Raw genomic sequence first — 16,441 nt, 5'->3', positions numbered from 1 at the left:
CCTCCTTAATAACATTCAGATTTGTTCCGAAAATTAGTATGTCATCAACATACAAGCAAAGCATAACTCCCTCGCCCCCACCATGGCGATAGTACACACATTTGTCAGCTTCGTTCACAACAAAGCCTGCAGCTGTTAAAGTTCTTTCAAACTTCTCATGCCACTGTTTGGGTGCTTGCTTGAGTCCATACAAGGACTTCAGCAACTTGCACACTTTCCCTTCCTGACCATCTACTACAAACCCATCTGGTTGTTCCATATAAATTTCCTCATCCAACTCTCCATTTAGGAAAGCAGTCTTAACATCCATTTGATGAACGAGAAGACCATGTGAGGCAGCTAGTGAAAGTAGAACTCGAATAGTGGTCAGTCGAGCCATAGGTAAGTATCAAAGAAATCTTCACCTTCCTTTTGGGTATAACCCTTAGCCACGAGCCGAGCCTTGTACTTTTCAATAGTACCATCAGGCCTAAGCTTCTTCTTGAATACCCATTTGCATCCTATAGGTTTGCACCCATAAGGACGATCAGTTATCTCCCAAGTTTCATTCGCCAAGATGGAATCCATCTCGCTACGAACTGCTTCCTTCCAGTAGTCAGCATCTTCAGATGCATAGGCCTCTGAAATAGAACTGGGAGTGTCATCTATGAGATATACAAGAAAATCATCACCAAAGGACTTTGCAGTCCTCTGTCTCTTGCTCCTAATAGGAACTTCATTGTTCTCCTCCACAGGACTTTCAAAGTGTTCCATCGAAATTGCAGGTTCGGTAATTGTAACTGGTTCCTGATTCGATGAACTAGGCATCTCCTGATTAGATGAGGTAGTCATATCCTTCATGGGAAAGATATCTTCAAAGAAAGTCGCATCATTCGACTCCATGATCGTACCGACATGCATATCAGGTACCTCAGATTTTACAACCAAGAATCTATAGCCAATGCTATGAAAAGCATATCCCAAGAAAACACAATCCACAGTCTTTGGTCCAAGTTTCCACTTCTTTGGAATTGGAACATTGACTTTCGCCAAACAACCCCATGTTCGCAGATAAGAGAGTTTTAACCTTTTCTTCTCCCACTCCTCGAATGGAGTTATCTCTTTGTTCTTTGTGGGGACTCGATTTAGGACATGACACGCTGTCAATATCGCCTCCCCCAACCATGCCTTGGAGAGACCCGATGTGTCTAACATGGCGTTAACATAATCAGTTAGAGTACGGTTCTTTCTTTCGGCCACCCCATTTGACTGAGGTGAGTAGGGAGGCGTCCTCTCATGGATTATACCATGTTCTGCACAAAAAGCATCAAATTCATTGGAAAAATACTCTCCACCACGGTCGGACTGAAGCCTCTTGATTTTTCGATCAAGTTTGTTTTCCACTTCAGCTTTATAGATCTTGAAAAAGTTCAAAGCCTCATCCTTAGATTTCAGAAGATACACACAGCAGTATCTAGTGGAGTCGTCAATTAACGTCATGAAATTTTTCTTTCCACCTTTTGTCAAAACACCATTCATTTCACATAGATCTGAATGTTTAAGTTCTAGTGGTGCAAGATTTCTCGTTTCCGCAGTCAGGTGATATTTACGAGCTTGCTTAGCTTGCACACACACTTGACACTTAGATCCCTTAACGGTGCTGAAACTAGGGATTATGTTCAACTTCGCTAGTCGCGACATGCAACCAAAGTTAACATGACAGAGTCGTGAATGCCACACATTTGATTCACTATTGTTGCAAATATGATTAACAACTTTATTGCAAACGTCTGATAAGGATAAACGAAACAGGCCTCCTGACTCATAGCCTTTACCAACAAAGGTTCCATACTTGGATATTACAAATTTATTTGACTCAAAGACAAGCTTATAGCCATCTCTACACAGAAGAGATCCGCTAACAAGATTTTTATTGACAGAGGGGACATAATGCACGTTCTTCAGCCACACGATCTTCCCCGAAGTAAACTTCAGATCGACCGTGCCAACACCACGAACAGAAGCACTTGAACCGTTGCCCATCAGCACGGTTGAAGTCCCTGCGGTCTGATAAGACGAAAACATGGAAAAATCACCGCATACATGCACATTAGCACCCGTGTCAATCAACCAGTCAGGAGAATGACATACTGAAAGAATAGTGGGAAATATACCATACCCAACATCCTTCATGTCAGTGTCTCCAATGACAACATTAGCGGTCTTGCCGCCTTTCCCAGGATGACGATTGTCATAGCGATTAGGGCAACTAGGAGCCCAATGATCAGGATCTCCACACACATGACAAGCACCTTTCTTCTTGCCATTCTTCTTCTTAAAGTTCGTGTGTTGCACAGCCTTGTTCTTCCCATCAAACTTTGCTTTACCATCAAACTTGCCCTTGTTCTTGAACCTGTGGGGCTGGAAGTTCTGCTTCTGTACCACATTGGCACTAGATCCTCCCTCAATACCTTGAGCATGTGTGTCCTTTGCTCTCGCCTTTTCTTCCACATCAAGAGTACCAATGAGATCCGGAACGGAAAACTCGTGTCTCTTATGTTTCAGTAAGGTAGCAAAGTTCCTCCATGAAGGAGGAAGCTTAGTGATGATACCGCCGGCAACAAACTTGTCCGGTAGCATGCAATTGAAGTGCTCAAGTTCTCTAGAAAATGACTGTATCTCATGAGCCTGCTCAACCACAGAGCGCTCTTCAGTCATCCTGTAATCATAGAATTGCTCCATGATGTACAGCTCAGTGCCGGCATCCGAGACCCCAAACTTGGCCTCGAGTGCGTCCCACATATCTTTTCCATTATCAATTGGCGCATAAGCATCAACTATGTTCTCTCCAAGAACACTCAAGAGCGCAGCCTTAAACAAGGTATCCATTTTCTGAAAAGCTTGTGCCTGTTGGGCATCTTGCTCTCCTTCAGGTTTGCCAAGAGTGGCGTCATAGCAACTCATGGTTTGAAACCATAAGACTGCTCTCACGGGCCACCTCTTATAGTGGACACCCTCAAACATAGGTGGTCCCATGGAAGCAGCAAAACCACTTGGGGTAAATTGCCTATAATAAGGTTTTTGGATTGTTGGAAATATGAGCAATTTACCGAATGATTTTATTAACAGAAATAGTAGATAAAACATGACTAAAATAGCAAATATAAAGCAAGTCATGCAATCTGATAGAGAGAAGGTAAACATCGTCTGCATATATGAACTTGAGGTAAACACATCTAGAACAGTCACTAGATGAAGTTGCTTATACGACATAGAACCTAACATACGTAGGACAGAAACTAGAGCCAAGAACTGTAGCAGGACTTCTAACAGAAAGGAGAAGAACACGTACGGCACAGCAGCAGCAGAAGCGCTGGACTTGGGGTCGGTGTCCTCGCCTGCCATGTCGTCGAGGAGGTCGTGGACGTCGGGGAAGAAGTCGTCATCGGGGAAGTAGTCGTCGGCGACCGGATCGTCCGTGATGAATCAGCCAGTAGTCGCGCAGAGCGCTCCCCAAAAACCTTATCACCCTTCTCCCGTACAGGACTCAAAAAGTGCGGTTTCGGAGGCCTACTGTCCCGACCTGCGGTGCACGCCGCAAGCCGGGATGGAGAAGATCGTAGCAGCAGCGCAGTGCTCAGGAACCGGTGGCGAGAGGAAGAAGTAGTTCTGGTGCGTCTTGCTGAGAGGAGCGGCCTCCCTTTTATAGGCGCAAGAGAAGGAGGCGAGAGGGCAGCGCCGGGAGCTGAAGGGACCGAGGGAGATGAAACGAACAGACAGCAGCCGAAGGGTGCAGCGTTCACTTTTAATCTCCACTACAGCGAAACTTTCCATCTCCCGAGTGACCTTTTGTATACCCATAGTGCGTGGCAAAAATTTAGACATCGGCTCGGCTCATTCCCGCAACCCGCGGCGCGTCGTGACGAGGCGTGGCGTGGCGAGGCGGGCGGAGGAGGAGGAGCGCGCGTGGATGTCCCTGTTGTTCTCATGCTCATACAAGTGGGGAAAGAACCCCCCTTATAAGGAGGTCCAACTCCCACTAAACTAGCAATGTGGGACTAAACTTTTAGTAGTATCCCTTGCCTTGCACAAATGGGCTAAGTGGGCCTCTAGGATTTATTAGGAATTTCTGAAATAGTTATTGGGCTACCCAAAATAGACTAAATTCCAGCAATCCCCCACCAGATCCCAGAGGCACACAGAAATTTGCCTTTGGTTCCAAAACACTGTTTTATATACCGGTACTGTAGTGGAGACTGTTAAGTTGAACTTCCACCTAGAACTCTATGCTACACTAGTAAGCAACTTGAACAATGGACTGGGCCTTGAACTGCAAGTTTTCTGCAAATCTAGCTTCACATAAAGCCTTGACCGATACGTGGATACCGTGGGTCTTCCCCGCGGGTGGAGCTTATGCGTCATACTCCGTGACCTTTCATGAGTTTACTAGAGAGAACCCTACTCTCATAGATTGCGACGTTTGACAATCAGACTCATATAGGTGTGTTCTTCAAAAGATGTTCTGCAGGATAACATCTCTACTTAAATAAGCCACTCAGAACACATTAAGATATACATCAACCTGCCATGCAGATTAGGAGAGTATTGCATCTTCATGGAGTGGTATTGTGAATAGTAGGGATACTATCCTCTCAGTTGACCAACAGCTTGTCTTCCACATCTAATTCACCGGATCTCCGATCACAAAGAATAGGTTACCACTGTGAACAACTCATATTGTGGGTCTCATACCCATCTCCCTTGATGCATTATCTATCACATTACGTGATAGACCCTTAGTAAAAGGATCTGCCAGATTTTTAGACGTTTGGACATAATCCAATGCAATAACTCTGGAGTTTTTCATTTTCCTGACAGACTTTAACCTTCTCTGAACGTGTCTTTATGACTTCATGTTATCCTTTGAGTTGCTCACTCTCGGGATCACAGTTTGATTGTCGCAGTTCATAAGGACACCCGTACAGGTTTCTCCAGAACCGGCAAGTCATTCAAGAGTCGGCGAAGCCAATCTGCTTCGACCGTAGCTGTATCTAGTGCTGTGAGTTCTGCTTCCATAGTTGACCTCGTTAAGATGGTCTGCTTGCAAGACTTCCAAGAAACAGCGCCGCCTCCATGAGTGAATACATAACCGCTTGTGGCCTTTATCTCATCAGCATCTGAGATCCAGTTTGAGTCACTATACCCTTCAAGCACCTTTGGATGCCCAGTGTAGTGAATTCCATAATTCGCAGTGCCTTTCAAATAACGCAAAATTCTCTCTAGAGCTTTCCAATGCACATCTCCTGGTTTTGAAACAAACCGACTCAGTTTGCTAACAACAAAAGAGATGCCAGGTCTTGTAGCACTTGCTAAGTACATAAGCGAGCCAATAATCTGAGAATACTTCAATTGATCTCTAGCAATTCTTCGATTCTTTCGAAGCAGCATGCCAGCATCATATGGTGTTGGAGAGGGCTTGCAGTCACTATAGCCAAAGCGACTCAAGATCTTTTCCACATAGTGAGATTGAAGCAATGTAATCCCACCATCATCATCTCTCAACAACTTGATGTTCAGAATGACATCAGCCACTCCTAAATCCTTCATCTCAAAACAGTGAGATAGGAAATCCTTGACCTCCTTAATAACATTCAGATTTGTTCCGAAAATTAGTATGTCATCAACATACAAGCAAAGCATAACTCCCTCGCCCCCACCATGGCGATAGTACACACATTTGTCAGCTTCATTCACAACAAAGCCTGCAGCTGTTAAAGTTCTTTCAAACTTCTCATGCCACTGTTTGGGTGCTTGCTTGAGTCCATACAAGGACTTCAGCAACTTGCACACTTTCCCTTCCTGACCATCTACTACAAACCCATCTGGTTGTTCCATATAAATTTCCTCATCCAACTCTCCATTTAGGAAAGCAGTCTTAACATCCATTTGATGAACAAGAAGACCATGTGAGGCAGCTAGTGAAAGTAGAACTCGAATAGTGGTCAGCCGAGCCACAGGTAAGTATCAAAGAAATCTTCACCTTCCTTTTGGGTATAACCCTTAGCCACGAGCCGAGCCTTGTACTTTTCAATAGTACCATCAGGCCTAAGCTTCTTCTTGAATACCCATTTGCATCCTATAGGTTTGCACCCATAAGGACGATCAGTTATCTCCCAAGTTTCATTCTCCAAGATGGAATCCATCTCGCTACGAACTGCTTCCTTCCAGTAGTCAGCATCTTCAGATGCATAGGCCTCTGAAATAGAACTGGGAGTGTCATCTATGAGATACACAAGAAAATCATCACCAAAGGACTTTGCAGTCCTCTGTCTCTTGCTCCTAATAGGAACTTCATTGTTCTCCTCCACAGGACTTTCAAAGTGTTCCATCGAAATGGCAGGTTCGGTAATTGTAACTGGTTCCTGATTCGATGAACTAGGCATCTCCTGATTAGATGAGGTAGTCATATCCTTCATGGGAAAGATATCTTCAAAGAAAGTCGCATCATTCGACTCCATGATCGTACCGACATGCATATCAGGTACCTCAGATTTTACAACCAAGAATCTATAGCCAATGCTATGAAAAGCATATCCCAAGAAAACACAATCCACAGTCTTTTGTCCAAGTTTCCGCTTCTTTGGAATTGGAACATTGACTTTCGCCAAACAACCCCATGTTCGCAGATAAGAGAGTTTTAACCTTTTCTTCTCCCACTCCTCGAATGGAGTTATCTCTTTGTTCTTTGTGGGGACACGATTTAGGACATGACACGCTGTCAATATCGCCTCCCCCCACCATGCCTTGGAGAGACCCGATGTGTCTAACATGGCGTTAACCAAATCAGTTAGAGTACGGTTCTTTCTTTCGGCCACCCCATTTGACTGAGGTGAGTAGGGAGGCGTCCTCTCATGGATTATACCATGTTCTGCACAAAAAGCATCAAATTCATTGGAAAAATACTCTCCACCATGGTCGGACTGAAGCCTCTTGATTTTTCGATCAAGTTGGTTTTCCACTTCAGCTTTATAGCTCTTGAAAAAGTTCAAAGCCTCATCCTTAGATTTCAGAAGATACACACAGCAGTATCTAGTGGAGTCGTCAATTAACGTCATGAAATATTTCTTTCCACCTTTTGCCAAAACACCATTCATTTCACATAGATCTGAATGTATAAGTTCTAGTGGTGTAAGATTTCTCGTTTCCGCAGTCACGTGAGATTTACGAGGTTGCTTAGCTTGCACACACACTTGACACTTAGATCCCTTAACGGTGCTGAAACTAGGGATTAAGTTCAACTTCGCTAGTCGTGACATGCAACCAAAGTTAACATGACAGAGTCGTGAATGCCACACATTTGATTCACTATTGTTGCAAATATGATTAACAACTTTATTGCAAACGTCTGATAAGGATAAACAAAACATGCCTCCTGACTCATAGCCTTTACCAACAAAGGTTCCATACTTGGATATTACAAATTTATTCGACTCAAAGACAAGCTTATAGCCATCTCTACACAGAAGAGATCCGCTAACAAGATTTTTATTGACAGAGGGGACATAATGCACGTTCTTCAGTCGCACGATCTTCCCCGAAGTAAACTTCAGATCGACCGTGCCAACACCACGAACAGCAGCACTTGAACCGTTGCCCATCAGCACGGTTGAAGTCCCTGCAGTCTGATAAGACGAAAACATGGAAAAATCACCGCATACATGCACATTAGCACCCGTGTCAATCAACCAGTCAGGAGAATGACAAACTGAAAGAATAGTGGGAAATATACCATACCCAGCATCCTTCATGTCAGTGTCTCCAATGACAACATTAGCGGTCTTGCCGCCTTTCCCAGGATGACGCTTGTCATAGCGAGTGGGGCAACTAGGAGCCCAATGATCAGGATCTCCACACACATGACAAGCACCTTTCTTCTTGCCATTCTTCTTCTTGAAGTTCGTGTGTTGCACAACCTTGTTCTTCCCATCAAACTTTGCTTTACCATCAAACTTGCCCTTGTTCTTGAACTTGTGGGGCTGGAAGTTCTGCTTCTGTACCACATTGGCACTAGATCCTCCCTCAATACCTCGAGCACGTGTGTCCTTTGCTCTCGCCTTTTCTTCCACATCAAGAGTACCAATGAGATCCGGAACGGAAAACTCGTGTCTCTTATGTTTCAGTAAGGTAGCAAAGTTCCTCCATGAAGGAGGAAGCTTAGTGATGATACCGCCGGCAACAAACTTGTCCGGTAGCATGCAATTGAAGTGCTCAAGTTCTCTAGCAAATGACTGTATCTCATGAGCCTGCTCAACCACAGAGCGCTCTTCAGTCATCCTGTAATCATAGAATTGCTCCATGATGTACAGCTCAGTGCCGGCATCCGAGACCCCAAACTTGGCCTCGAGTGCGTCCCACATATCTTTTCCATTATCAATTGACGCATAAGCATCAACTATGTTCTCTCCAAGAACACTCAAGAGCGCAGCCTTAAACAAGGTATCCATTTTCTGAAAAGCTTGCGCCTGTTGGGCATCTTGCTCTCCTTCAGGTTTGCCAAGAGTGGAGTCATAGCAACTCATGGTTTGAAACCATAAGACTGCTCTCACGCGCCACCTCTTATAGTGGATACCCTCAAACATAGGTGGTCTCATGGAAGCAGCAAAACCACTTGGGGTAAATTGCCTATAATAAGGTTTTTGGATTGTTGGAAATATGAGCAATTTAGCGAATGATTTTATTAACAGAAACAGTAGATAAAACATGACAAAAATAGCAAATATAAAGCAAGTCATGCAATCTGACAGAGAGAAGGTAAACATCGTCTGCATATATGAACTTGAGGTAAACACATCTAGAACAGTCACTAGATGAAGTTGCTTATACGACATAGAACCTAACATACGTAGGACAGAAACTAGAGCCAAGAACTGTAGCAGGACTTCTAACAGAAAGGAGAAGAACATGTACGGCACAGCAGCAGCAGAAGCGCTGGACTTGGGGTCGGTGTCCTCGCCTGCCATGTCGTCGAGGAGGTCATGGACGTCGGGGAAGAAGTCGTCATCGGGGAAGTAGTCGTCGGCGACCGGATCGTCCGTGATGAATCAGCCAGTAGTCGCGCAGAGCGCTCCCCAAAAACCTTATCACCCTTCTCCCGTACAGGACTCAAAGAGTGCGGTTTCGGAGGCCTACTGTCCCGACCTGCGGTGCACGCCGCAAGCCGGGATGGAGAAGATCGTAGCAGCAGCGCAGTGCTCAGGAACCGGTGGCGAGAGGAAGAAGTAGTTCTGGTGCGTCTTGCTGAGAGGAGCGACCTCCCTTTTATAGGCGCAAGAGAAGGAGGCGAGAGGGCAGCGCCGAGAGCTGAAGGGACCGAGGGAGATGAAACGAACAGACAGTAGCCGAAGGGTGCAGCGTTCGCTTTTAATCTCCACTACAGCGAAACTTTCCATCTCCCGAGTGACCTTTCGTATACCCGTAGTGCGTGGCAAAAATTTAGACATCGGCTCATTCCCGCAACCCGCGGCGCGTCGTGACAAGGCGTGGCGTGGCGAGGCGGGCGGCGGAGTAGGAGCGCGCGTGGATGTCCCTCTTGTTCTCATGCTCATACAAGTGGGGAAAGAACCCCCCTTATAAGGAGGTCCAACTCCCACTAAACTAGCAATGTGGGACTAAACTTTTAGTAGTATCCCTTGCCTTGCACAAATGGGCTAAGTGGGCCTCTAGGATTTATTAGGAATTTTTGAAATAGTTATTGGGCTGCCCAAAATAGACTAAATTGCAGCATAATCAACTGCCTATAAGTATGAAATATAGTGGTTGTAAACACAAAGATCCGACAAACAAACGTATTGAATTAGTAAAGCCACTTGTTACCTGGAAAAATACAAGTCCATTGGTTTTTCTTCCGGATAAATAGAAGAGGTAGGAAACTTGACAAGAACACATACCTTGATTTTTAAAAATCAAGGTTTTACCTACCTCTTGAATTGCTGCAAATTTCAATCCCTGAGCCACCTAACACAGTGCGTAAAGTCCAGCCCGTGTGCACATATAAAAATACCAAACTTGAACGGCACTTCAGCTTCCAAATGGAAAACTAGGCAAATTAACTAAGCTTGGATTAACAGAACTACTGTTCTTCTCTAGCCGGGTAAATGCTGGATGCAGTTATTGATAATTTTAGTGTAGAGATCGGCTCTGTTGCAAATGGATGACGAGAACCATGAACTGTAAGCAACAGATAAATGAAGGTTTCAACGCATTGGGATCTAAAAAGAATGGTAACACCAAATCCATGATTACTGTAAGAGCACAGAGCACACCAGTGGGTTCACCAGAAAAGGCAGCCAGAACTATACTCACACGGTACTCCAGGCAAATGGCACAACTAACTTTGAATAACAGCACTGTACCTTTTCTTAATCCCCATGAGATTAGCCATGATTAAGGTCAATGGTCTTGCATTTGTTTACTGTGTTTATATGTTGATTTCCCAAAGAATTCCATGCAAGTAGTCCACTACTGAACGTGCATGCCTGTGGAAGAGGGGAACCTTGGATCTGGGGAGATTTATCTACGTACTTATGGTCTAGTCATGGTCCAAGCTTTGCAGTTCTAGCCCAGCTTTTGATGATAGATCAGGCTAGCTAGCGAGACATCATTAGTTTATTTAAAAAAAGTGATTTCCATTAAAAAAAGATTTTTGGGAATAAATTCTTTTTCTGACAATTCTTAGTCTAATTCATTTTTCTCCGACATAATTACATATATAACTACTTAATAACAAGTACAACGTCGAATTAAGGCTCTGTTTGGTTCATAAGTCTTAGGACTTTTTTTAGTCCCAACTTTTAAGTCCCAAGTCCCTAAAAAGTCCTTACCTGTTTGGTTCCTGGGACTTGTAAGTCCCTATAAGACCATATTACAACTATAAGTCCCTATAAGTCCCTCCTTGAGAGTCTTATTTCATAAGTCTCAAATGCCCACTTTAAGTTTCTATAAGTCCCTCCTGTTTGGTTTACATGGGACTTATAGGGACTTTTTTAAGTCCCTAAGCCAATAAGTCCTTGGAAACAAACAGCCTCTAAGTGAACTTCTTTCTGTCAAGAAATTCTAACTTGTGTAGAAGACACATGGGCCCACCTGTCCCTCCCTCCCCCTCACCAAATCTCATTACATGGATCAAAGACATATTGTATGAGTATGAGCGATTATGACTGAACTTCCTCTAACGAACGGCCCTACAGGACTGAAATTTGGTCTGAAAGTGATTCCTTGCTTGACGAAAGAGTCTCCCGCTCTATAATACTGGGCCCAGGCGACGCCGACGCCGAGGACGAGGACTTGCGGGAAGCTTCATCAACGCCAGAGGGGGCCAGACAGCAGCAGCATGTGGCGCACGTTGAAGCCTATTGAACACACGTAAATCTCAGTCTCCTCCGCCGATATATGGATTTTTCTGTCTCTCTGCGAGTCTTCACCAAAGAGTGCGGCTGTGTTTGACATTTCTGGCGCTACCTGCCTGATCAGCGTTGGCAAGCACCGGCGTACGGCGTTTGTTTATGCCAAAATAAATCCAGTCCAAACAGGAGAGGGGTGGAAGAGAAGAGAAGGTCGAGGCCATGGTCTAGGCGCCTAGCTAGCTGCCTATATATACAAGGCCATGGCCATGGCAAGGCTGGTGCTGGGCTAGACAAGAAAGAGCTGGAACTGGAAGGCTAGAGAAACTAGAAAGAGGAGGGACGTTTGCCTTGCTCCCAAGGAGACAGAGATAGCTTGTCTTCTGTCAAAGGAGATCGAGATGATCAGGGAAGACCAGAGGCAGCTTCACGGCCATGAAGTGCGGCTGAAAGATCAGGTTTAGAACTGTTTAATTACTTCTCTTGATTTTGTGCTTTGCATATTTCTTCATGCTTCAAAGAGTCTGATTCTTTTTCTTGAACAAGTATGGATAATACTAATGGTTAGGACTAGAGACTTGGTTGAGTTTCTCTCTTGTCCGGCATGTGGTTCTTGAATCTTGATCCATGCATGTGTGGAAGATAGGACTTGGCTGAGTTTCTCTCTTCTCTGGGTTCTGTTTCTTGATCAATGAATGGAAGTCGGGGACTTCTCTTTCTCATGTCAAAATCAATCAGGTGCTCATCTTTAGGGACCACGCAGATCCTGGTGCTCGTAGAACAGTCAAATTAAACATGTGGATAAGCCAAGAAATGGATTTTTTCCATAGCTTGTCATCCAATAAATTCATGCTGTTATTAACTGTTTGCTCATCTTATACTAATTAATATCAACTTTCATGTTGGAGATGCAGATGAGAGATGATCATCGAGCCTCGGAAGGCAATCTTTTCAAGTTCTTGCAAAACCAGTCAAGCACAAAAAAAGAGGTACATAATTATTCTTCAAACTAAAACTACTAATAAGTAACCTTTAAATTTCTTAATTACCCTGAAATTCCCCACAAATTCAAGAAAAAAGAACCTGCATCTATTAGCTGTATATATTTCAATACAATTTTGTTCATCTTCCTATGTAGTACAAAGCTAGTTAGTCTCAGTTGTCAAATACTCCCTCCGTTCCAAAATATATTGCTTCCTCTATTCCCGTACTTCAACTTTGACCATAAATTTAACAACGAGAACAACTACGGCGGGAGCAAAAGTTACACCAGTGAATTCGTATTAAAAGAAGTTTTCAAATATACTCCCTTCATTCCAAAATATAGTGCGCCTGCTCTTCCCGAGGTCTAACTTTGACCATAAATTTAACCAACGAGACCGACTGCGGCGGGAGAAAAAATTATATAATTGAAAACCACTTTTGAATACGAATTCACTGGTACAATTTTTGCTCCCGCCGCAGTCGGTCTCGTTGGTTAAATTTATGGTGAAAGCTGAAGCACAGGAATAGAGTAAGCACTACTTTTTGGAACGGAGTTCTCCCGCTGCAGTCGGTCCCGTTGGTTAAATTTATGGTCAAATTTGGACCTCTGGAAGCATGGGCGCATTATATTTTGGAATGGAGGGAGTAGTACCTACACACCAAGCCAAGTGGCCAACTGGGCATTATCATATGTGATTTGCTTCACCAATGAGTGTATAACTAATAAAGGGTCTCGCGGTTGTGATGCTTTCATCAATTCAGGCCCAAGAAGACAAGATCGCCTCTACAAGGGCAGAATGGGCGAAGTGAAAAAAGAGAACGAGAGGCTGAAGACGATGCTATCACGGATGGTGGAGAACCATCGATCGCTTCAGAAGCAGTTCGATGTTCTCCACCAGCAAGGGCGAGGCAAGAACCTCGTTGTGGGCTCACCGGCCCACACATCGCTCTCCAACGACGTCAAGGAGCCCGGGTTCTTCTCTTTGCACCTCGGAACAAGCGCCAGCACGAGTAGGCCGAACATGGGAGAAAAGATCAATAGCGGAGCTAATTATCCAGAAGGAAGAGACATGTGTCTTGAACTATCATCAGGCTGCAAAGCTGTTGGTGTAGCCGGTCAAAGTGAGACAAAGGTGCGTCGGGATGTGCTGACGTTGAGCCCTGGAGGCAGCTCCGAGGAGCAGGCCGTGGAGACGACGACAACATCAGCAGCAGCGAGCAAAATGGTGAAGAACCCTAGGAGCACCGGCAACGGTGTGGAGATGGAGGAGGAAGTGGCCCAGCAGCCACTGGCCAAGAAGGCCAGGGTGTCGGTGAGGGCTATGTGTGACACGCCAACGGTACGTACATATATACTCCCTCCGGTCATTTTTAGTCTGCATATAAGTTTTGACCGATGTCACAGCATCTCTACTTTGACCAAACTTATAGAAAAATATCAACATTCACAATACCAAATCAATATTGTTAGATTCATTATGAAATGTAGTTTCATAGTAGGTATATCCGATATTGTAGATATTGACACTTTTTAATATATATTTGGTCAAACTTTACAAAGTTTGACTTGACTCAAATCTAATACGCGGAGTCAAAAGGACCGGAGGGAATACATAGATACATACACAAGTGACGAAGGAATCGAATGTTAAATGAGTGAGATGGAAATTTAAGATGATTTGTCTTTGCCTTATATATGACATGGAGTGAAAGCCTATTTCGAGAGAACATAAATGATTTGTGTGGTTTGTTGGCCTCAGATGAACGATGGATGCCAGTGGAGGAAGTACGGGCAGAAGAAATCCAAGGGGAACCCATGCCCGCGCGCCTACTACCGCTGCACCGTCGCAACGGGGTGCCCCGTCAGAAAGCAGGTATGCTTTGCATGATCAACATCACAAAGTAAAATTCTTAACTAATGTTTGGTAATTGGTACTAGATCCAAAATAAGTGTCGCAGTTTTGAACTGTGTCTGCACACCAAACTTGACCAAGAACTATACATGTGTTGCTTTTAAACATCGCAATGCTACCTAACTATCACTGACGAATGGGAGCTTAATTACATGGCAGAAGTTGGCGCCTGCTAACGTATGCATTATATATACTTCGTATTAGAGCACTACCAAGTGGCACGATCAACCAAAGGATATTTTGCGTTAATTCACTGCAAGTTACTTTCAGATAGCCATATGACGGAGTAGCCTTTTGTTAGGTCTCACAATTGTGGTAGTTTTCGCCGACGCTTACGCAATTATAATAGTTTTCTGCTATTTACTTTCACCATGGTGACCAACTAATCATGCACGTACATTTTTCCCCAGGTGCAGAGATGTAAGGAGGACATATCGATCCTGATCACCACCTACGAGGGCGCGCACAACCACCACCTCTCCACCTCCGCCACCGCCATGGCATCCACCACTTCTGCCGCTGCGTCCATGCTCATGTCAGGCTCCTCCACCTCGCTCGGCTTCCCCTCTGGCGCCTCCAGCCTCCGCGACCTCAGGTTTGGCCTCCCAGCGGCAACCACCGTCGACCCCTCCAACCAGCTAACCAGCCGGCCGTTCTTCCTCCCAGTAGCCGGCGGCGCGTCCATCAGTGCCACCCCATCATACCCCACCATCACCCTTGACCTGACCTCGCAGGCCGCCTCGCAACACGCCTTCTCCCTCGGCAATAGTAACAGGTTCTCCTCCAACTTCACCGGCTCTCACGGCCACAGCAACAACACTAGTAGCTACCCTTCCACGAGCTTCTCCATCTCTAGCTTCGACATGAGTAGCCTACCCGGCGCCACCACGTGGCCATCAGGCGTTGGATCATACCTGGGCTACGAATCCTCGTCTGGCACGTCCTACAACGGCCCCAACAAGGGCGCATTCGAAGCTGCACTCAGCAGCATCCATGGAAGGCAACAAGGCTCAGCGGCATTGCTCTACCAGCCGCTGCATGTGCGACGGAGGGCGGCTGAGTTGGGCAGTGGTGGCACGGGCACGGCGGCACCGATCATGCTCACTGATACGATCGCCAAGGCGATTACGTCGAACCCGGGCTTCCACACGGCGCTTGCAGCTGCCATCACATCGTACGTCGGCAAGCCGACAACAGGAGGCGAGAAAGGTCTCGAGTGGGGGGACCACCTCGGGCTCGGGCCGTCGAGTGCAGCGACTGCGGTGTGCTCGTCAGCGCTTCTGGCACCGTTGTCTTCAACTGTGGCTGCACAGAACGGTTCTCCAAATGGCAGGACGACGTTGGAGCCGTCGCTGGCACTGTCAAGCTCCACAAGTGCTACTGCTTCGATGTCTCGCGTATGAAGAGCATGGAGCACATCAATTGGTTAGATGAAGGTTATGGATGTTTGTGGATTAATTTGATCGTTTAGTGTAGATATATATTGACTGTAGCATAATTGCTGAAAATGTGTTGATTGGTTCATGACAGCCGAAACACACACCAAGATTTTGTGTTTGCGACAAGCTATTTGCATTTGCCTAGGAAAAAGTGGTGCAATGATCATATGAGACAAATTGAAACTCACATAAAAGAGTAACTAGGCCAGCCGATTACCCCGTCCCCCCATTATTGCTTGCAGGCCTCTGCCACTATCGACCCAGTCTCCTGTTGAATTAACACATAATTATGGTATGAAATACAGCGGAAACAAAAAATCTTAGGTTCTGTTCGATTCAACTTCCAAACATGAGCTCTGTTATGAAATGTCACAAGCTCATCAAATGGGAAATTTATACCATAGATTCTGGCATGACAGCGACTTTAGCATAGTGTATTTTCCACAGCCGCATGCAACCTCTCTACTCTAGTTACCACCACTGTGAGGGCATACATTTTGCGAAAAGTAACCACCTTCCTTTCATTTAGTCGTTGCTCAGCACAATTTCATCTAGTAATTCCAGGATCATTGCTCAGTACAGAAGAAAACATATGCAACAACATACATGGAGAAAATAGCTCTAGCAATACCCCACATGATCCTCAGACAATGGTTGGATCAAGAGAACCTCCAAACTGCAATAGTCATATCAGCACATTGACACCATATTTTAATGTGGAACCCTT

The 16,441-nt window shown here is 45.1% G+C and overlaps 1 pseudogene; it reads left to right on the top strand.

Moving 5' to 3' along the window:
* Nucleotides 1-10,185: 10,185 nt before the first annotated feature.
* Nucleotides 10,186-15,781, top strand: LOC119289600 (annotated as a pseudogene).
* Nucleotides 15,782-16,441: the final 660 nt, after the last annotated feature.

This window comes from Triticum dicoccoides, chromosome 4A (assembly GCF_002162155.2).
Source record: "Triticum dicoccoides isolate Atlit2015 ecotype Zavitan chromosome 4A, WEW_v2.0, whole genome shotgun sequence".
In the NCBI taxonomy this organism is placed as follows: Eukaryota; Viridiplantae; Streptophyta; class Magnoliopsida; order Poales; family Poaceae; genus Triticum; species Triticum dicoccoides.
This window is presented reverse-complemented; position numbering and strand designations above follow the sequence as displayed.